The following is a 22,335-nucleotide window of genomic DNA, read 5'->3' on the forward strand; positions in this document are numbered from 1 at the left end:
AGAAGCACTGTGCGCAGTGACCCGGCGGATAGAATTTCCTGAGTGGGAACACCAGGTCGCTATCTCTTGAGGAGGATTGGCAAACAAGACAGCTGGTCCAGACGGACCAGGGGGTACCAGTGCAAGGTGCCAGAGGTACAGACGTAGCCAGCAGGCCGAGTCGCAACCAGGAGCAACAGTGCAGGACCGAAGGATGAGCCAGAGGCAAAATCAAACAAGCAATAGGTCAGGTCAGGCAATCCGGTTCAGCAACAGGAGAGTCGAGGTAAACCAGCAGGGATCAAATAGGTAGCGGGGTCCAGAAACACAAGCACGGGTCAGGTAAATATGAGCACAAGCAGAGATAACACCAACTTTTGCAGGACACAAGGACCTTGACGCTCAGGCCCCTGTGAAGTCAGCATGGTCACATGTGCTAACCGATAATTCACAGGAAGTGATGCACTTCAGCCCTTAAGGAAGTGCTGAAAGCATGCTGTGCCGAGGGTTGGAAGGAAAACATGGAGCGTATTCCAGTATAGACGATTCCTGCAAGGACAGAGCCCAGGACTATGGCAGTGAATGGGGAACCACCAGCAGCAGATCACTGACAAATACGGAGCCTGGGACCGCGGCGGTAGGCAGGGGGACATCGACGGACAGCAACCGATGTTACACATACTTCACTTATTAGGTAAGATACGGATCAAAAACACAGAAAAGGTGCAGATCTTTTCATGATACCTTATCTGAGAGTAGGATTTGCTCATGATTTTGGCTCACCATACAGTAACTGCTGGAATTAACTGACCAAACAACTGAAGTGTAAACTTACAAGTCAATGTTAACATCAGGTATAATGTACTTACCGTGCAGTGGCCCAAGATTCTACTATAGAGTGAAAGAGCTGTCTCATTTTACACTATCTGCTGCTTACACATAGATTGATAGATAACCTATTTTGTTAGCCAGTGATTCAAGTAGTGGCCCCATTACAGAGTGGAGAGACTGTCAGCAGTAAGTTTGTGTTGACGTCACTTTTTATTTTTCCCTTCTTTTGATCCGTCAGAAGAACAACCCTAAAAAAATGAATCCTGTCTTTTGAGCAACTGCCTTCACACGGTATTTGGTCAGTATTTGATTAGTATTGGTAAGGCCTCATGCACACGACCGTTTTTTTTTACGGTCCGCAAAAACGGGGTCCGTAGGTCCGTGATCCGTGACCGTTTTTTCGTCCGTGGGTCTTCCTTGATTTTTGGAGGATCCACGGACATGAAAAAAAAGTTGTTTTGGTGTCCGCCAGGCCGTGCGGAGCCAAACCGATCCGTCCTGAATTACAATGCAAGTCAATGGGGACGGATCCGTTTAACGTTGACACAATATGGTGCAATTGCAAACGGATCCGTCCCCCATTGACTTTCAATGTAAAGTCAGGAGTCCCTTTTATACCATCGGATCAGAGTTTTCTCCAATCTGATGGTATATTTTAACTTGAAGCGTCCCCATCACCATGGGAACGCCTCTATGTTAGAATATACTGTCGGATATAAGTTAGATCGTGAAACTCAAATCCGACAGTATATTCTAACACAGAGGCGTTCCCATGGTGATGGGGACGCTTCAGGTTAGAATATACTAAAAGAACTGTGTACATGACTGCCCCCTGCTGCCTGGCAGGTGCTGCCAGGCAGCAGGGGGCAGACCCCCCCCCCCCCCTGTTTTTATCTCATTGGTGGCCAGTGCGGCCGCCCCCCCCTCCCCCTGTAGTTAACTCTTTGTTGTCCAGTGCGGCCGCCCCCCCCTCCCTCCCCTGTAGTTAACTCGTTGGTGGCCAGTGGGCCCCCCCTCCCTCCCCTGTAGTTAACTCTTTGTTGTCCAGTGCGGCCGCCCCCTCCTCCCTCCCCTGTAGTTAACTCGTTGGTGGCCAGTGGGCCCTCCCTCCCCCTCCTAATTAAAATCTCCCCCCCTATCATTGGTGGCAGCGGAGAGTACCGATCGGAGTCCCAGTTTAATCGCTGGGGCTCTGATCGGTAACCATGGCAACCAGCACGCTACTGCAGTCCCGGTTGCCATGGTTACTTAGCAATTTGTAGAAGCATTATACTTACCTGCGAGCTGCGATGTCTGTGTCCGGCCGGGAGCTCCTCCTACTGGTAAGTGACAGGTTTGTGCGGCGCATTGCTTAATGATCTGTCACTTACCAGTAGGAGGAGCTCCTGGCCGGACACAGACATCGCAGCTCGCAGGTAAGTATAATGCTTCTACAAATTGCTAAGTAACCATGGCAACCGGGACTGCAGTAGCGTCCTGGTTGCCATGGTTACCGATCGTAGCCCCAACGATTAAACTGGAACTCCGATCGGTACTCTCCGCTACCACCAATGATAGGGGGGGGAGATTTTAATTAGGAGGGGGAGGGAGGGGGGAGGGCCCACTGGCCACCAACGAGTTAACTACAGGGGAGGGGGGGCCGGCCGCACTGGACAACAAAGAGTTAACTACAGGGGAGGGAGGGGGGGCCAGCCGCACTGGACAACAAAGAGTTAACTACAGGGGAGGGAGGGGGGCCCACTGGCCACCAACGAGTTAACTACAGGGGAGGGAGGGGGGGCCTTTCGCACTAGACAACAAAGAGTTAACTACAGGGGAGGGGGCCCACTGGCCACCAATGAGTTAACTACAGGGGAGGGAGGGGGGGGGCGGCCGCACTGGCCACCAATGTGTTAACTACAGGGGGGGGGGGCCTGCCCCCTGCTGCCTGGCAGCACGCAGTGGGCAGTCATGTACAGTTCTTTTAGTATATTCTAACCTTAAGCGTCCCCATCACCATGGGAACGCCTCTGTGTTAGAATATACTGTCGGATCTAAGTTTTTACGAAGTGAAAACTCTGCTCTGAAAAAGCTTTTATGCAGACGGATCTTCGGATCCTTCTGTATGAAAGTAACCTACAGCCACGGATCACGGACACGGATGCCAATCTTGTGTGCATCCGTGTTCTTTCACGGACCCATTGACTTGAATGGGTCCGTGAACCGTTGTCCGTCAAGAAAATAGGACAGGTCATATTTTTTTGACGGACAGGATACACGGATCATGGTCTCGGCTGCAAAACGGTGCATTTTCCGATTTTTCCACGGACCCATTGAAAGTCAATGGGTCCACGGAAAACGCCACAATGGCCACGGATGCACACAACGGTCGTGTGCATGAGGCCTAAGGCAAATATAAGAGTTGGTCCAAAACAGAGATGACACATGATGGGAATATTTACATGTCTCCCAAATCATGATCAAATCCTGATGCAAAATACTGACTGTGTGATCAAGGCCTCATGCTCATTTTGCAACAGTTTTGGCCATTTGCCTCTGAAATCGGCTTTATTCAGATGGAAAAGAAATCCTGCATGCAGGACTTTAATGGCCTCAATCACACAGTCAGTATTTGGTCCATTTTTTACTTCAGTATTTGATCAGTATTGGTAAGGCAAAAACAGGAGTGGGTCCAAGACAGAGATGATAAGTGATGGAAATATTTGCAAGTCTTCTGTGTTTTGGACCAACTCCTGCTTTGGCCTTCCAAATCATGATCAAATCCTAATGCAAAATACTGACCGTGTGATAGAGACCTTATGGATGCTCCAAAGACAGGGTATGTTTTGATAGATCAGAAAAGGATAAAATAAAACAGTGATGTTAGCAAGGCCACACAGAGACACTAGTGGTGAGGGTGGCAACAGCATGATGAGTTAACATAGAGGTCCAGTCACAGAGTGGTTAAGATGGCAACAGTGAGAGGAGTCAACATAGTGGCCCAGTCACAGAGTGGGCAGGTGGAGGGCAACAGCAGTGGCAGTAACAGCACAAGATGGTGACAGTAGGAGACGATGGCAGCAGAGGCAGCAGGTGTGTGGCATTAGGCTGGTGGCAGCATCCAAACAGTGGCTGAAGCATGTGGCCAGAAGTAAGGGGCCATTTTTCACATTTGTTCTGGTGTGGCAGCACCCTGCAGTGAGAACATTACTGCCAGAATGATCTAGTCTGATGCATCAGGCACCGGTGTGTGGAAATCCTGGCTGATCTATGCCTGATTCATCTTATTAAGGGTTAATCTATCTACATTTTGAGTTCAAAGGCGAGTTCTCTTTGGAGTAACTATTCCCCCTGCTGCACTAAACACCCACTCTGATGCCACACTAATGGCTGGACAGGAAAGTTTGTCCAGGGCAAACAATTAAAGTTTGGCTGCCTAGTAATCCAGAGGATCTTGGATCTGGGGTGACAGGGTGCAGTCCAAGTACGCCACCACCTGCTGGTTAATTTTATGCTCCATGTCCTGCTGCTGCTAGAGACTCGAGACTCAAGTTGCTGCTGATGGAGCTGGTGTTGCTCCTGCCCCTCCCCTCATTCAGCAGTCATGGAAGTGGAGCATGAGTGCAGAGGGTCCCCCCGGTCAGACCTTTGTGAGAATGGGCAATTGCGCATGTAGGCAGCAAGCATCCGACTACATAGGATGTCCTAGTAGTTGAGTTTTTCATCCCTGGTAGCGAGGGTCTACCATTGTGGAGAGCAATAGTCATCCCTCTGCTAAATGGTGATAATGTGACTATCATTACACAAGCAACTCAGCATGCATCTGGCTATTTGCACAAGGGAATCAGAGAGACTCCCTGCCTCCATCTCCACTGCATACTGTCACCGTCTGTCAGGGTCATCTGCCTGGTCTTCCTCATCACCCTCCAGCTCCAAATGCTCCTCATGTTCCTCTTCTGTCGCTTGGGGAGATAAACCACCTATTTCTGTATACAATTCCTGGGCATTAATGTCATCCTACTCATCTTCATCCTCCTTCGCCAGTTCAGCCGCCACAGTGCTCAGGTGGCCGTGAAATTTAGGTGCCATGTTTCATGTCCCCTGTTCAGCCAGATTTATCAGCATCTGCTCCAGGACATGAAGGAGTGGAATGACATTATTTATCCTGTAGTCCTTGCGACTGACAAATAAATTGGCCTCCTCAAAGGGCCTGAGCAAATGGCAGGTGTCATGCGTGAGCTGCCACTGGCTAACGTCAAAGTGAGGGAGTACCCCTGTCCACATGCATCATCAAGAAATCGCTCATGCTCATATAGTCAGTCCAACATGTGGTGGGTGGGTCAGTCCAACGTGTGGAAATGTTGCATATTGTAACGGGGTTCCGAAGGTGCACTCAGTCTCCCATTAGCCGCAGACCTGCTGCTTAGCTTCAGGAGCGAGGATCTGTGTTTGACCTCGTTCCCAGGGTGGCTTTGCTAGCTGGGAGGCCAACCTGCTCCTAAGTCTGCCTTGAGCGCCGAGCTGATCACTCGGTGCTCGACTGGTTGGCCCTCACTCCCCACTATAAATACAGGCAGCCTGCTGGCCACAGGTTGCCTGTTAATTTAGGTTCCACCTGTGATTTTGTCTTTCCTGGCGTACTTACCTCCTGCTGAATTCCTGACGATCCTCTGCCTGCTCCTTGTGTACTTTGCTGCTCTCCTGGTATTCTGACCCCGGCCTCCTCCTGACGATCCTCTGCTGACTCCTTTGGTACTTCACGACTCTCCTGGTATTTATGACCCCGGCTTCTCCTGACTATTCTCTGCTTGCTCCATTTGTACTTTGTAGCTTTCCTGGTATTGACTCGGTCCGTTCACGTTCTGTTGTTTGTCTGTCTGTCATCCCTTCACTTATTCTAAGCTAGGGATTGCCATCCAGTTGTCCCCTGTCATTAGGACTCACTAGGCAAGTAGGCAGGGCCAGGGGTAAGGGTGGAGCACAGTGGTCACTTCCCTCCCCCCTGTGTGTTTGTGTACGCGACCGTTACACATATGAGGCAATGTTGGGGAACACCATTCTGCCTTTGCAGCTCAAGGAGGGCGTGTTTGGCATGGTAAGAGTGGCTGAAGTGCATGCACAGTTTACTGGCCATTTTCAAGATGTCTTGCAGTTGGGTGAAAGACTTCAGGAACTGGGTTACACCCAGATTAAAGATGTGTGCCATGCAAAGCGCATAGATCAGCGCTTATCAGTGACCATAGTTCCGATCTTCAGTTGGCGAGGAGACAGCTAGGATTTGATTTCTTGGTTGATGACGCAGAGCAGTTCCTCCCCGCTTTGACTCCGTTCGCCCAGGCTGGCGAGGTGCAGAACAGCGTGACACTCCCATTCTCTGCATAGGTGGTATGCTGGAGGACCACCCCAAACTGTGCCTACAGTGGAGGCTGAGGAGAAGGTGGAGGATGAGGAGACAGAGGAGGACATTGGCGCAGCTATCACAGCATAAGAATGTGGAGGCCCCTTTGCCATCACCTGGCCAAGTTGCTGGTGTGCCTGGGCGAACCACATTTACCTAGTAGGCATAAAGGACATATATTGTCCTTGACCGTAGTTACAGCTCCACACGTTGTTGCAAGCATAAACTGTACCAGACACCAACAGGTTCAAGGACTGGCCCACTTTTTTCTGTACATACATATGCAGGGCTGGTACAGCTTTTTTAGAGAAGTAGTGACGGCTTGGGACTCTCCACCTTGTCTCGGCACAAGCCATCAGTTCTCTGAAATGTGCAAAGTCAACCACCTGGAATGGGAGGGACTGTAGTATGAGCAACTTGGCCAGGAGCAAGTTCAGCATCTGTGTTGTTGGATGAGTTCATGTATACTTTTGTCTTTGTGCAATCGCTTCACCTTGATCGATTGCTTGCAAAATGCGTGAGAAGGAGCAGGTGCATCAGTACCATGAGATGATGGGAAGGAAACACAGCTCCCTTCTGTTGAGTTGGTGGAGTGCTGACTGCTGAAGAAGGGGTGCGGGCCGCTGGGAGATGCCTCAGGCTGTACAACTACATCAGCTCCACCGTTTTCCAGGCTAATTTATGGTGACGCTCCATGACTTGACGAAGGGCTGTGGTGACAAAATTTGCACTCTGGCCACACTTCACCTTCTGCACACAGATCCTGCATATGGCCACTTTGACGTTCTCTGGCAAAAATTCCCACACCAACGAGTATGACATTTTACACCCACCACTGCGTGATAACTGCCTGCCTCTGCCTCTATGAAGCCGTGCACTGCTAGTTGTTTCCTGACAGGTAGGCTCCAGTACCAGACGGTCTACCCCGGGCTTATTTGGCTTTAAATCATGGCTGTCACCCTGCTGGCTTAGGGCTATGCTTGCACCCTGCTAGCTCAGCCACATGCTGCCTCCCTGCCGCTGTCTTACGGGCAAGCTGCCACCCTCACACCCTGATGATGATCGGCCACATCATCATCCACTATTGTCTGCTCGTCACTTATGTCACCCTCACCAGTATCATGGCCGCAGTCTCATCTTCCAAATCTGGGCTAACCTGTAACTGCTGACTGTCCTCAATAGTATCTTCCTCGCTGAAAAGCAGAGCAGAGCCAGGGGCCTACATCACTTGCATGGCAGAATGAGCATCAAGGGAAAGAGGCAGGTTCCCGACAGGTGAGGGAACAGAGCTTGTTTCTGGACCATGCTAAGTGTGGTGTCAGAAAAACCCACCAACTCCTGGCTGTAGGTGTCTGATATCAATTGAGATGATGTTGAAGATCGAATTAACCATTCCAGGACAGCCTGATTGGTCGTCAAAAACACGACTGCTGGATGACAGTGGCAGCTCTGGCCTGTTGCTGTAGCTGCTACTGCTACCACACCTTCTTTCCTCTACTGCTACTTCTGCCGGTTACAGCAATATTTTTGCCACTGCCCATTTCTTTGGAGGACACTGGCAACTGTCTGTTGGACATACTGTACAATAACAGTAACTGTATATGTAAAATAACTTATTCATTGTCAATGTGGGCATCCCAATAACAGTGGTATTACACAGCTTATTCCCCCCAAGTTGAGAATCAAGGCCTAATTAAATTGCTTATCTATTTAACAAGGTGGACACACTAATAACAGTTAACTTACGCAGCTTATTCACCCCAATTTGAGAATCAATGCATAATATAATTGCTTATCTATTAAACAAGGTAGGCACCCCAATAACAGTTAAATTAGACAGGTTTTTCACCCCAATTTAAGAATCAAGGCGTAATAGAAATGCTTATCTATTAAAGAAGGTGGACATCCCAATAACAGTTAACTTATACAACTTATTCATCCCAATTCGAGAATAAAGGCATAATATAATTGCTTATCTATTAAACAAGGTGGGCACCCCAATAACAGTTAAATTAGATAGGTTATTCACCCCAATATGAGAATCAAGGTGTAATAGAAATGCTTATCTATTAAATAAGGTGGACGTACCAATAACAGTAGTATTACACAGCTTAGGCTACTTTCACACTAGCGTTCGGGGCTCCGCTTGTGAGTTCCGTTTGAAGGCTCTCACAAGCGGCCCCGAACGGATCCGTCCAGCCCTAATGCATTCTGAATGGATGCGGATCCGCTCAGAATGCATCAGTCTGGCTCCGCTTGTCCTCCGCTCCGCTAAGCAGGCGGACACCTGAACGCAGCTTGCAGCGTTCAGGTGTCCGCCTGGCCGTGCGGAGGCAAACGGATCCGTCCAGACTTACAATGTAAGTCAATGGGGACGGATCCGTTTGACGTTGACACAGTATGGCTCAATTTTCAAACGGATCCGTCTCCCATTGACTTTTTTTTTTTTTGTTCATGGTAATGCAAACGGATCCGTTCTGAACGGATCTAAGCGTTTGCATTATAGGTGCGGATCCGTCTGGGCACATACCAGACGGATCCGACCTAAACGCAGGTGTGAAAGTAGCCTAATTCACTCCAATTTGATAATCAAGGCATAATAGAATTGCTTATCTATTAAACAAGGTGGGTACCCCAATAACAGTAGTACTAGACAGCTTCTTCAACCCAATTTGACAATCAAGGCGTAATAGAATTGCTTATCTATTTATCTAATAACAGTTAATTTACACAATGTATTTACCCCGATATGAGAATCAAAGTGAAATAGAATTGCTTATCTATTAAACAAAGTGGGCACCCAAATAACAGTTAAATTAGACAGGTTATTCACCCCTATGTGAGAAACAAGGCGTAATAGAAATGCTTATCTATTAAATAAGGTAGACATACCAATAACAGTAGTATTACACAGTTATTCAGCCCAATTTGAGAATCAAGGCGTAATATAATTTTTTATCTATTAAACAAGGTGGTTACCTTAATAACAGTAGTATTAGACAGCTTCTTCAACCAATTTGAGAATCAAGGTGTAATAGAATTGCTTATCTATTAACCCCTTCAAGACAAAGCCAGTTTTCACCATAAGGACAACGCCACATTTTGCAAATCTGACATGTTTCACTTTATGTGGTAATAACTCTGGAATGCTTTTACTTATCCAAGCGATTCTGAGATTGTTTTCTCATAACATATTGTACTTCATGCTAGTGGTAAATCTGAGTCAATATGTTTCACCTTTATTTATAAAAAAAATAATAATAATTTACAGAAAATTTGGAAAAATGTAATTTTTTTAAAATTTGAATGTCACTGCTTTTAAAGCAGATTGCGAAGCCTCATAAAATAGTTGTTACTGTTACATTTCCCAGATGTCTACTTTATGTTTGCATCATTTTGAAAATGCCATATCATTTTTTAGGACTTTAGAAGGCTTAGAATTTTAAAAAAGTCACTTTGTGGGGCTTACATAGTAGAAACCACTCATAAGTAGCCCTATTTTAGAAACTACAACCTTTAAGTTATTCAAAACTGATTTTACAAACTTTGTTAACCCTTTAGGTGTTCCACAAAAATGAAAGGAAAATGGAGATTTTTCCATTTAATCTATTTTTCTTGTAAGGGTTAACAGCCATTACCCTGATTCTGCAGTTTACAGAAACACCACATATGTGGTCTTAAACTACTGTATGGGTGAACAGCAGGGCACAGAAGGAAAGGAGTACCATATGGATTTTGGAGGGCAGATGTCACTAGGATAATTTTAAGTTGCCATGTCACATTTGAAGACCCCCTGATGCACCCACAAAGTAGAGACTTCCAAAAAGTGACCCCATTTTGTAAACTATGGGATGAGGTGACAGTTTTATTGGTACTATTTTGGGGTACATACGATTTTTGATTGCTCAATATTATGCTTTTTGTGAGGCAAGGTAACCAAAAAATGGCTGTTGTGGCACAGTTTTCGTTCGGAAGATTTCTCCTGACAGGTTAGCACATAAAAATGAAGTTTGAGTCCGTTCTTTAAGTAGAGGTCAGTTCACACACAATCCCTTTTCCAGAGTACTTTTCCTCAGTCTCTGGTTTCAGCCCCCTCGATCTCTGAACCAGCAGGCAGCAGAAATCGTTAATTTCTAACGATAATTTGTTTTCCCTTAGTCCTAACAGCAGCACAGATGGGGTTAACTGCCCCCCGTGGACTGGTAGGACCAGTTGAATTTTTAATGAGCCCAAATAATAACCAATAGAAGAACTCCAGCTCCCTTAAAGGGAGGGGTTCGCCCCCCAGCCCACCGTGTCTATAACAAGAAAGTACTTAGGGCGGGAAAATTTGTGTGCTGCTGTTAGGACTAAGGGAAAATTAACGATTCCCTTACGTCCTACCAGCAGCACAGATGGGGAGATAGCAAGAAGAATCCCCTAGGGAGGGTCCTCATGCCCGGCAGAAGTAAGAACTGTCTGCCGAAAGGCCGAAAACTCTGCTACCTTAGCATCTATTCTATAATGAGAGATGAAGGTTGATTCAGAGCTCCAGGAAGCCGCCTTACAGATCAACTCTAGGGGGAGAAGACTTCTCTCCGCGACAGAGGTAGCTACGGCCCTAGTAGAATGGGCCCTCACAAACTCCGGAGGATCTAAGGATTGGGAAGTGAAAGCTTCCCTAATGGCTTCCTTGACCCAGCGACTAATAGTAGTTTTAGACGCCTTACGGCCTTTAGACTTACCGGCAAACAGGATGAAGAGGTTCTCATCTATCCTGAATTCTCTAGATCTATCCACATAGATCTGGAGGCATCTCGATATGTCCAGTGGATGTCGAACTGGAACATCAGAGGAGGAGGCGGAGAATAATACAGGTAGAGAAATTACCTGATTGATATTTTGAAAAGTTGGAACTTTAGGTCTAAAATAAGGTAGAAATTTTAGAAGGACTCTGTCCTGTAAAAAAAATAATGTATGGGTGTAAAGCGGAAAAAGCTTGCAGCTCCGAAATTCTTTTGGCTGAGGTTGTAGCCAGAAGAAAGACCACCTTGAGTGTTAGAAACTTAAAGCTTGCCTCCTCCAAAGGTTCAAAGGGGGGAGATGCCAACCCCTTGAGAACTACTGATAAGTCCCATTGGGGAACAGGTTTCAGTATTGTAGGCTTCAATCTTTCTGCTCCCTTAATGAAGCGTTTGATGAGCGGGTCCCGAGAATATGGCCTGTTGAGACAGGCCGAGATGGCAAAAACTTGGACCTTCAGGGTAGATGGCGCGAGACCTCTGTCTAACCCATCCTGGAGGAATTGTAAGATCGCAGATAGGGGCGGATCTGCAGACGCCACCTGGTTGGAACTACACCATGAGGTGAAGATCCTCATGATCCGGGAGTAGGCCTTCTTGGTAGACTCTGCTCTGGAATGGAAAGGTTCTCAGGACCGACTCAGAGAGCCCATCCACTCTGGGAAGGGACTGATCAACCTCCAGGCTGTCAGGTTGAATCTGTGCAGATCTGGGCAGAGATGAGTGTCCCACGACACTAGGGTCTGCTCCGGGGAGAGTTTCCAATATTGTCCCCGACTCATCTGAATGAGCTGGGTAAACCAGGATCTCCTGGGCCAAAATGGTATGTCGGTGGGTAATAATTCAATTAAGAATTATTAATTATGGTCATAAAAATAATTAACCATAAGAAATTTGTCATAAATTCTTAAAATCATGACCTGGTGAATTGTAGACAGCCTAATTGATACAATTCACATCTGAGTCCGACTATTTCCTCAGATAAATAAGTTATTTTTTGACGTGAGATGACGTTAATGATAAAATGTAGTTCTGCATTATACAATAATACACAGGTATTATAAAAATATGCAGATTTATTGGTTACAAGATTATAAACATATATAAGTAAATAAACACAATGATACATGCTAATGAATATATATAGCGTTAATATAAAGCATTACAAGCCTAATAATACATGTGAGTGGAAATAACTTGTCACATTATAACCAAGCTATTATTAGGTTAGGATATCAAAATATGAACATAAGTTATATATATTACTTCTGTTCAGAGAAAACCTCATGATATCAGGATGGGTATTTCTAATCCTAGACATCAATATAGAATGCTAAATACATTCCACCCCCCTCTAACCAACTACACATCACATGGCTTCAAGATGGGAAAATCCATGCAAGGATATAACTTAGAAGAGACAACTGTATCCTTCCGCCTCATCCAGGACTATTTTCACATATATAACTTTGGTAAGACTATTAAGACAAATAACAGGGATCTAGGATCTTAAATGGGAAGGACTTGAAATAAGTCCTTCCTGTGGGAATCCATCACTTAGCTTGGCGAAGAATGTTCTATTAATGTGTGTGTGTGTATATATATATATATATATATATATATATATATATAAGCAATTATATAATGTTTTGCTAGATTATGAGTCTAGATTCTTCTGCAGGTAGAATGAAGCCTCACAATATCCTAAGACTACATCTCAATATGGAGATGATCAATTAATTAACTTATTTATTTATTCGCCAATCTAGATGGTATAATTTCACCCACACTATCAAATTTGTCTTAATAAAATAAAATATAATTTTCTGTGTCTCTTACCAAGTCCTAGTAGGAATTTCACTTCTGCTCCTAGGAAAGCTGGGTGGTCCATCATAGCGCATCTCATCATGGCTTTCATCTTGATGGACCCCTCTAGAGACTCAACTCCTCTCTCCTTTTCCTTCTCCCCCTTCACCTCCTGTGTATGGCTTATGATCCCAAACTTATCAGTTAGACACACCTTCCTGGTTTGGAACTTTCCAATCATTGTCGGATGGGTGTGACCATTGATAAAAATTGTGACATCATAACCCTACCCAGAATGCACTTTTGCTACTGTTGTAATGTCACCTACAGATACCTAGGTGGCACTGCTGTATAAGCTATTTGCATCATAGTATAAAGGGTTAGCTTATATAAGTCTGAATATACATTTTGACCTTAGAAGCTTTAATTCAAAGCCATAGGGATTAATTCTGACACTTGTAGCAATTAGAGACAGACCTCTAGGCGTCTCTTTTGAATGTTTCTCACACTTAATTTATGGATCGTAAATGGCTTGTTTTCTCACAGAGATATCAGTACCTCCTCTGTCATACCAAAGATGTGATTAATTGTTACAAAATACACATCTTCACAGACACTCTTCTAATGAGAAATATATACAATATACTGGATACATGTTGTCTTCGTAACATATAACAATATGATATAAACAAATATATATATATGTCCTACTGATTGTCTTATGCTAAGGACTAACTAAGGCTCATTAAATGAATACATACATATTATATATTTTGCTTTATCAATAAATGCCTAATTGTATAGGTAATTATCACCAGCTGCATAGAGCTCATCTTTATCTACCGTCGTAAATTTAAAGGTAAACAAGGAGGCATCTTCCCAGACTGGTACATTCATGAGTAGAATAACACTGAAGTAGAAACCTTTGTGTGACCTTAATTTGGCCTACTCAAGACATACAAAATTGCAACTATAGTCGAGTATGGCTCTTAAAGGCAATGAACATCCATTTTGACAATAATGAATTGGATATCAATGCATTTACCTATGAAAAGGCACAACAAATCCCCCCTTTTCAGCATATTCAATTTCGTTATTAGAAGGTTGAATAGGCTGAAATGCAATAAAAAATGGCTAAATGCTCCAAATCATTATGGAATGGGGAACGCAGGTTTTACCTTGGAATAAATTTATCACAATTTTGTGTGTACTTGTACGACACAAATCTAACGTACAAACTCTATGATTAGTTTAACTACAAGTAGGTTACGTTTCTTTGTATTAGTGATAAATGCACCGGTTCATAGAACGGATATAATACAAATGTTTCGTTCTTTTATGACCACTGTAGAGAGAAAAACGTTTCGGTCGTTTTCTGGACTTTCTGGAAACGTGTCTCTAGTTAAGATCTTTCTTTGGTGCTCTAACTTAATAACGTTGCTGCTAAAATGAAAAACTGGAAGTAATAGCTTCCTGGCTTGTCAGCAACTTGGCAACTCGATTTAGCGAGTGGTGCTTGGCATCATATCTTCATGTCTGCGATCTCGAATACTTTGTCATGTTGTATTGGTGTGATGTACTTTTGCAGCGGCTGTCGAATTTCCTGGGGCTCTGCCCACTTGTCCCTCCTGGATACATCTTGGATACATCTGGGTTGGCTCCGACTGGACGTCTCTTGCGTCACGGATAGCCTTGACCTCAGGTTCTCTTGGTTCCGGATATAAAGACTTTTAGGATTCCGCCATCTGTCCTTCCATCAACACGTGATCCCATCTTGGGCCACCATCTAAACTTAAGAAAACAACAGACAGTATGAGTAACAACGCAGCAAAAACCTTATCAAACATATACCTGCCTATTTTAGGCCTTTGACATATGCCATACTTTAGCCAGCAGCAAGTTGAGGACTTTTATGTTTTTTTTTTTCCAAAGAAAAACAAACTACAGGGTATCATGAATAGATATAACTATTCTTCCTCTGCTAGGCTAATACAGCCTTAGGTGTTATGCCTATTTAGGATAATAACCCAATCAATACTTTGAGACTACCTCGAAACAGAGTAATATATATGCGTCTATATATCTGCATGGAATACAGTGATGACAAGTTAGTCACAATTAATAAACAAACAATATGGTTAGTATAACTGTTCAGTCTCTTTTCAGTCATACGATACCACCACCAATCATATGAAATTTAGGATGTGTCTCTATCTTCAAATTTTTTTGATTTTTCAATCTCAATTCAGCTCTTGGCGTTTTTAGCACTGAAATAAAACTCTACACAAACATTATGTTAATGATCCTGTGGAAAAAATTGATTAGTGATCAATATCATTAATCATTTATTGACTTGTTATAATTATTCATTTAATGAAGCCGTTTGCTTCGTTTACTGGACATTCCTATGTCAGCGAAGTATTAAACAACTTTTCCTTTACTCTTTATTCACTTCATGAGATAAAGAATTTACATTGAATGAAGTTGGGAGAATCTTACTCTTCCTTTCCATTAGGCTGACTTAAGAAATCAGCTCGCAGCGCAGCTCTGCGACCTCTGACCTTTTCACTGACATGTACCTAGATTTAGGAATGTGCTCCTCACCCCTCCCTTAGGAGACTTTTTAAGGCAATTAGGGTTAGTTAACAGAGCTATTTAAATACAGTTTTGCGCTCTTTACTACTAAAACAAATTAGCAGGTTCTAGGTACTCTGCTTAAAAAAATAATAATTTACAAACAGATAAAAAAAAAAATCTGAAATGATTAATCAGAGATGAATAAAACAATTCCCCCCCTTAGGGGATTATCATATCTGCAGCAATTGCAAAATGTACATTAGGATCCTATAAGAAAGCATGGTTACATTAGCATACATAGCAATTAACCTGTTTAAAACTGTTTTCTTATAGATTCTATTTATCAATAACATTGGGTCAGACTTTATGTATAAAGTTCCTCTATTATCCTGTAACGCCCTGAGCTACTAAACTCAACCTCTCTGTATATGGGGGTAAATCTCCAACTATGGGAGTTAACTGGCCAGGAATTAATAGGAAGGTTCCTGAGTCAAACAAAGGACTAGAACCGGACCCTGTACCGCCTAGGCTAATGAGACCTACATCTGTTCCCTACCTTGGGACAATTTACTATTAATTTCTGGCGATACAAAAACATCAAATGTGTTTAGCATAGACAAACAACTCCTGAGTTGATTTACATGTCATGCACTGGTTGCATTCGTGTAATAACACTTTATTGCAACAACTCATCTGCGGTTCTGGTATGGGCTTAACCCCTTCAGTACCAGGACAGTAATATTGAATATGTATATACCACACCCTTCTAAGGGTTGTAAACGTGATCTGGCTGTAGCATTCTAATACCAGCAACAATATACATGACAATTTATCATTAATATGTCATCTCATCAATCAAATCTCGCTGGGGCCTCCATTTATGTCGGTGGGTAATAATTCAATTAAGAATTATTAATTATGGTCATAAAAATAATTAACCATAAATTTTTTTTTTTTTTTATAAAATTTGTCATAAATTCTTAAAATCATGACCTGGTGAATTGTAGACAACCTAATTGATACAATTCACATCTGAGTCCGACTATTTCCTCAGATAAATAAGTTCTTTTTTGACGTGAGATGACGTTAATGATAAAATGTAGTTCTGCATTATACAATAATACACAGGTATTATAAAAATATGCAGATTTATTGGTTACAAGATTATAAACATATATAAGTAAATAAACACAATGATACATGCTAATGAATATATATAGCGTTAATATAAAGCATTACAAGCTTAACAATACATGTGAGTGGAAATAACTTGTCACATTATAACCAAGCTATTATTAGGTTAGGATATCAAAATATGAACATAAGTTATATATATTACTTCTGTTCAGAGAAAACCTCATGATATCAGGATGGGTATGTCTAATCCTAGACATCAATATAGAATGCTAAATACATTCCACCCCCCTCTAACCAACTACACATCACATGGCTTCAAGATGGGAAAATCCATGCAAGGATATAACTTAGAAGAGACAACTGTATCCTTCCGCCTCATCCAGGACTATTTTCACATATATAACTTTGGTAAGACTATTAAGACAAATAACAGGGATCTAGGATCTTAAATGGGAAGGACTTGAAATAAGTCCTTCCTGTGGGAATCCATCACTTAGCTTGGCGAAGAATGTTCTATTAATGTGTGTGTGTGTATGTATATATATATATATATATATATATATATATAAGCAATTATATAATGTTTTGCTAGATTATGAGTCTAGATTCTTCTGCAGGTAGAATGAAGCCTCACAATATCCTAAGACTACATCTCAATATGGAGATGATCAATTAATTAAATTATTTATTTATTCGCCAATCTAGATGGTATAATTTCACCCACACTATCAAATTTGTCTTAATAAAATGAAATATCATTTTCTGTGTCTCTTACCAAGTCCTAGTAGGAATTTCACTTCTGCTCCTAGGAAAGCTGGGTGGTCCATCATAGCGCATCTCATCATGGCTTTCATCTTGATAGACCCCTCTAGAGACTCAACTCCTCTCTCCTTTTCCTTCTCCCCCTTCACCTCCTGTGTATGGCTTATGATCCCAAACTTATCAGTTAGACACACCTTCCTGGTTTGGAACTTTCCAATCATTGTCGGATGGGTGTGACGATTGATAAAAATTGTGACATCATAACCCTACCCAGAATGCACTTTTGCTACTGTTGTAATGTCACCTACAGATACCTAGGTGGCACTGCTGTATAAGCTATTTGCATCATAGTATAAAGGGTTAACTTATATAAGTCTGAATATACATTTTGACCTTAGAAGCTTTAATTCAAAGCCATAGGGATTAATTCTGACACTTGTAGCAATTAGAGACAGACCTCTAGGCGTCTCTTTTGAATGTTTCTCACACTTAATTTATGGATCGTAAATGGCTTGTTTTTTCACAGAGATATCAGTACCTCCTCTGTCATACCAAAGATGTGATTAATTGTTACAAAATACACATCTTCACAGACACTCTTCTAATGAGAAATATATACAATATACTGGATACATGTTGTCTTCGTAACATATAACAATATGATATAAACAAATATATATATATGTCCTACTGATTGTCTTATGCTAAGAACTAACTAAGGCTCATTAAATGAATACATACATATTATATATTTTGCTTCATTAATAAATGGCTAATTGTATAGGTAATTATCACCAGCTGCATAGAGCTCATCTTTATCTACCGTCGTAAATTTAAAGGTAAACAAGGAGGCATCTTCCCAGACTGGTACATTCATGAGTAGAATAACACTGAAGTAGAAACCTTTGTGTGACCTTAATTTCGCCTACTCAAGACATACAAAATTGCAACTATAGTCGAGCATGGCTCTTAAAGGCAATGAACATCCATTTTGACAATAATGAATTGGAAATCAATGCATTTACCTATGAAAAGGCACAACAGGTATGATGGCTATTACCGAGGCCTGATCCTGACGGATTTTCATCAATACCCTCGGAATCATGGAAAAAGGAGGGAAGATGTAAGCCAGCCTGAACCTCCACGGTATTGTCAGAGCATTTATCGCCTGGGGGTTGTCCTCCCTGTATAGGGAACAGAACCTCTGTACCTTGGTGTAGAACCTGGTTGCCATGAGATCCACTTCTGGCATACCCCATCTGAGGGCTAGCTGCTTGAAGATCTCCGGATGCAGTGACCACTCCATGGTCGGTAAGCTGCGACTTAGGCGATCCGCAATGATGTTGAGGGAGCCTCAGATATGAGTGGCAGATAGATGGGATAGGTTCAGCTCTGCCCACCGCAGAATTACCCCAATTTCTGAAAGAAGGGGTAAGGATCTTGTGCCTCCCTGCTTGTTTATGTAAAGCACGGCAGTCATGTTGTCTGACTGGACTTTCACTGCTTTGCCCCGAATCTGAGGGGCGAAGTGAAGGAGGGCTAGCCAGATAGCACGCATCTCGCAGAGATTTGAAGAAAGATGCCGCTCCTGAGGAGACCAAGATCCCCGAACTGGGGATCCGTCTAAATGGGCGCCCCAGCCTACAAGGGACGCATCCGTAGTCAATATGAGCCAAACTGGTTGGGTCATAGACTTCCCAGCTGGTAGATGGAACCACCATCTGAGGGAATTCCGGGTTTGGTTGGATAGGGAGCACAGGGAATCTAGCCCCGTAGGGCTGCCGTTCCATTTGTTTAAGACCTCCGACTGAAGAGGTCGGAGGTGCCATAAAGCCCAAGGGACTGCATCCGCAGCCACTGACATGAGCCCCAACATCTTCATGAGAGTCCGTATGGAGACTCGTGGTACATAAAGGAACCTTGCCAGGTCCTGAATCCGCGCTCCTCTTTCTGGCGTCAACTGGAGGGACATCTCCAGAGAGTCGACTACGAATCCTAGATAATGGATAGAAGTTGAAGGGCTCACGTTCGACTTCTGCCAGTTGATGATCCAGCCTAGGCGGAGCAGAAAGGAAATTGCGACATGAAGATGATGAGAAAGTAATGGGATCGAAGAGGCTAAAAGAAGCCAATCGTCCAGGTAAGGAACAATGGTCAGTCCCTGGAGTCTCAGAGCTGCTACCACCGATAGTACCACTTTGGTGAATATAAGGGGGGCAGATGAGATTCCGAAGGGGAGGCCAGCAAATTGAAAATGCCTGCGCACTCCTAAAATCTGGACCGCGATCCTGAGAAATTTCCGGGAGGAAGGATGGATCGGGATGTGGAGGTAAGCATCCTTGAGGTCCAGAGTAGCCATCACATCCCCAGGGCTGAGGAAGTGGCTGACTGACCTTATGGTTTCCATCCGGAACCTGGTTCTTCTTACGAAACGATTGAGGAATCTCAAATCTATGATCATCCGGAGATCTCCTGTCTTCTTGGGTACCAGGAATACTGGAGAATAAATCCCTAGACCCCTCTCCCCTGCCGGTACCTCCTCCAGGGCTCCCTTGGAAATGTAGTCCTGGATATAGGACTCTAAGATTTTTTGTCTGGCCGGCAAAAAACTGCTCGTGGCGATGAATCTTTCTGGGCGGAGAGAAACGAGGTCTATTAGATAGCCCGTAGCTACTATGCTTTGGACCCAGGGATCTGATATTTCCTGGGCCCAAACGTGCTTGAAGAAAGAAAGACGACCCCCTACAGGGAGGTGAGGGAGGGGTACAGGAAAATCCAGAGGCGTAACGACAGGGGTAGCAGGGTTTATCCAAGAGCCTCTGAGAGGCCCATAGTCAGGAGGGTTTTGCCTCCCTGGTGGGTTTACGGGAGCGTCTAGAAAATTTTCTAGACTGCTCCCCCCCAGTCTCTACGTCTGGCCTGTTGTCCGGATCGGCCCCCGCGATCTTGTCCACCCCTGCCTCGAAAGGGCTGTTGGGGGAGACTTTTTCCCTTTTTATCCGAGAGACCCTCCATGATGGTGTCTAATTCTGAACCGAATAAATGGTTTGGTTCGAAGGGAAGCCCACAGAGGTTATATTTGGATGCGTTATCCGCATTCCAGGGCTTTAGCCACAGAGGTCTCTTAGCAGCTGACACTAGAGCCATTGTCTTGGCTGCCAATTTCAGCTGTAGCTAGGACGTGTCACACAGGAAATCCATGACCAGATTGACGGATTTGAAAGCGGCTAGGATGTCGTCTCGGGAGACACTCTGGTCGACATCAGTTTGGATTTGGTTCAGCCTAGATCTTAGGAAAGAAGAGACCTCTGTGGCCGCAATGGAGGTTGAGGCCGAAGCTGCGGCCGCCGAGTAGCCTCTTCTTAAGGTGCATTCTGCCCTCCTTTCTAGAGGGTCCTGCAGGCTAGACCCATCGTCTGCAGGAACCAGAGTGCGCCTGGACAATTTGGCTAGCGCCATGTCCACCTTAGGAATGGAACCCCATGATTCCACTAAGGGTTTAGCCATCGTAAACATCAACTTAAATTTCTGGGTGAGGACTGGACCTTTTTACGGCTTTTTCCATTCTGTGCGCATCTCAGAAAGAAGGGTCTCATCCGTCTTTAAAGACCCGCTGAGTCCGGCAGGCGGGATCAGAAGATTCCCCTATGTCAACATCATGGTCCCCCGACCTGATGGACTTCAATAACTTCTGTGTCTTTTCGGGTGGAAAGAAACATGAAGTTGATTCCTCCTCATCTGAGGAAGATGACCCCACAGAGAGGGGCATAGGTCTATCAGTAGGGGCGGCAACCTCCATCGGAGTCTGGGAGGGACCTGGTAACCTCTCATTTAGAAGCCATACGACCCCCTTGATGGAGTCGTCCACATACGTCTTAGCCCACTGGTACATGTCCTGCATCGTAGGTTCTGTAGCGGTGCCAAACCGGCAGCTGTCACACCTGGAATAGGGGCAACTATAGTCAAGAGGCATGTTGCAATCATAACAGGCCAGGTGCTTCCTCTTGGCCGCAGACTTCCGCTGCTGGTCTGACTCTCTAGGAGAAGCCATAGCTGAAACGAAAGAAAAAAATTAAAAACATCCCTAAAAAACCAAGGGAGTATAAACATTAATTAGCGTCACGAACCAGAGGAAAAAAAGTCAAGCACTTTGAAAAGATAGAAGCTGAATGGAATTCAGATGATAGCAAAACTCTCAACTGAAACACAGGAGACTCTGGAGCTAGCTTGTTAAAGCAGCGCAGCCAGAGACAGACTGAAGCTATCAGGGAGCTTAAGAAGGGAACAGCTCCACCCAGGGGAGGGGCCCAGCTACCAGCCCTCCCCAGAAGTCACTGTCACAGCTATTATGTTTTAAAACGTTACTGTGGTAAAGAAAGAAATCTTCATTCCCTTTACATGGCCCACCCCCCCTGTGGGAACAAACCCCCGGCTGGCAAGATCTAGTTTTATCCAAGAAAAAAACGACATCAGCCGAAAGACCGGAAGTGACGCCGCCGCGGCTGCACGTCACTTCCGGTCATGGCGGCGCCCATGCCACGCCGGAATCGGAACGAGCCGACACGTCCAGGAGGGGAAAAAACTCAGAGACTAGAGAAACACATCACCCCCAGGTACAGATAACTCAGGCAGCTGAAAGGGGGAAATGGAAAAAATAAGCGCATAGAAAAAGCGCTTGATCTAAAGACAAAGAGACCAAAGAAACATTAGAGTAATGGTCTCCAACTCCCAGAGAGGGAGAGATTCGCCAGTCCACCTGTCCAAAGGACAGAAAAAAACACGGTGGGCTGGGGGGCGAACCCCTCCCTTTAAGGGAGCTGGAGTTCTTCTATTGGTTATTCTTTGGGCTCATTAAAAATTCCGCCGGTCCTACCAGTCCACGGGGGGCAGTTAACCCCATCTGTGCTGCTGGTAGGACGTAAGGGAACAGTTGTTATCCCTTCAAAAGGAAAAAAACATAGTGCAGACCCGCAAGTAAAAGGATTCTCTGTGTTTTATCATACTTACAAAGTCTGTTCTTTTAACATCGCACATAAAAAATGGTATTCCTGCCTGATCCGGGTTTCACTACCTGCTTCGTCACGT

The sequence above is a fragment of the Bufo bufo genome, chromosome 6, assembly GCF_905171765.1.
Source record: "Bufo bufo chromosome 6, aBufBuf1.1, whole genome shotgun sequence".
Classification (NCBI taxonomy): Eukaryota; Metazoa; Chordata; class Amphibia; order Anura; family Bufonidae; genus Bufo; species Bufo bufo.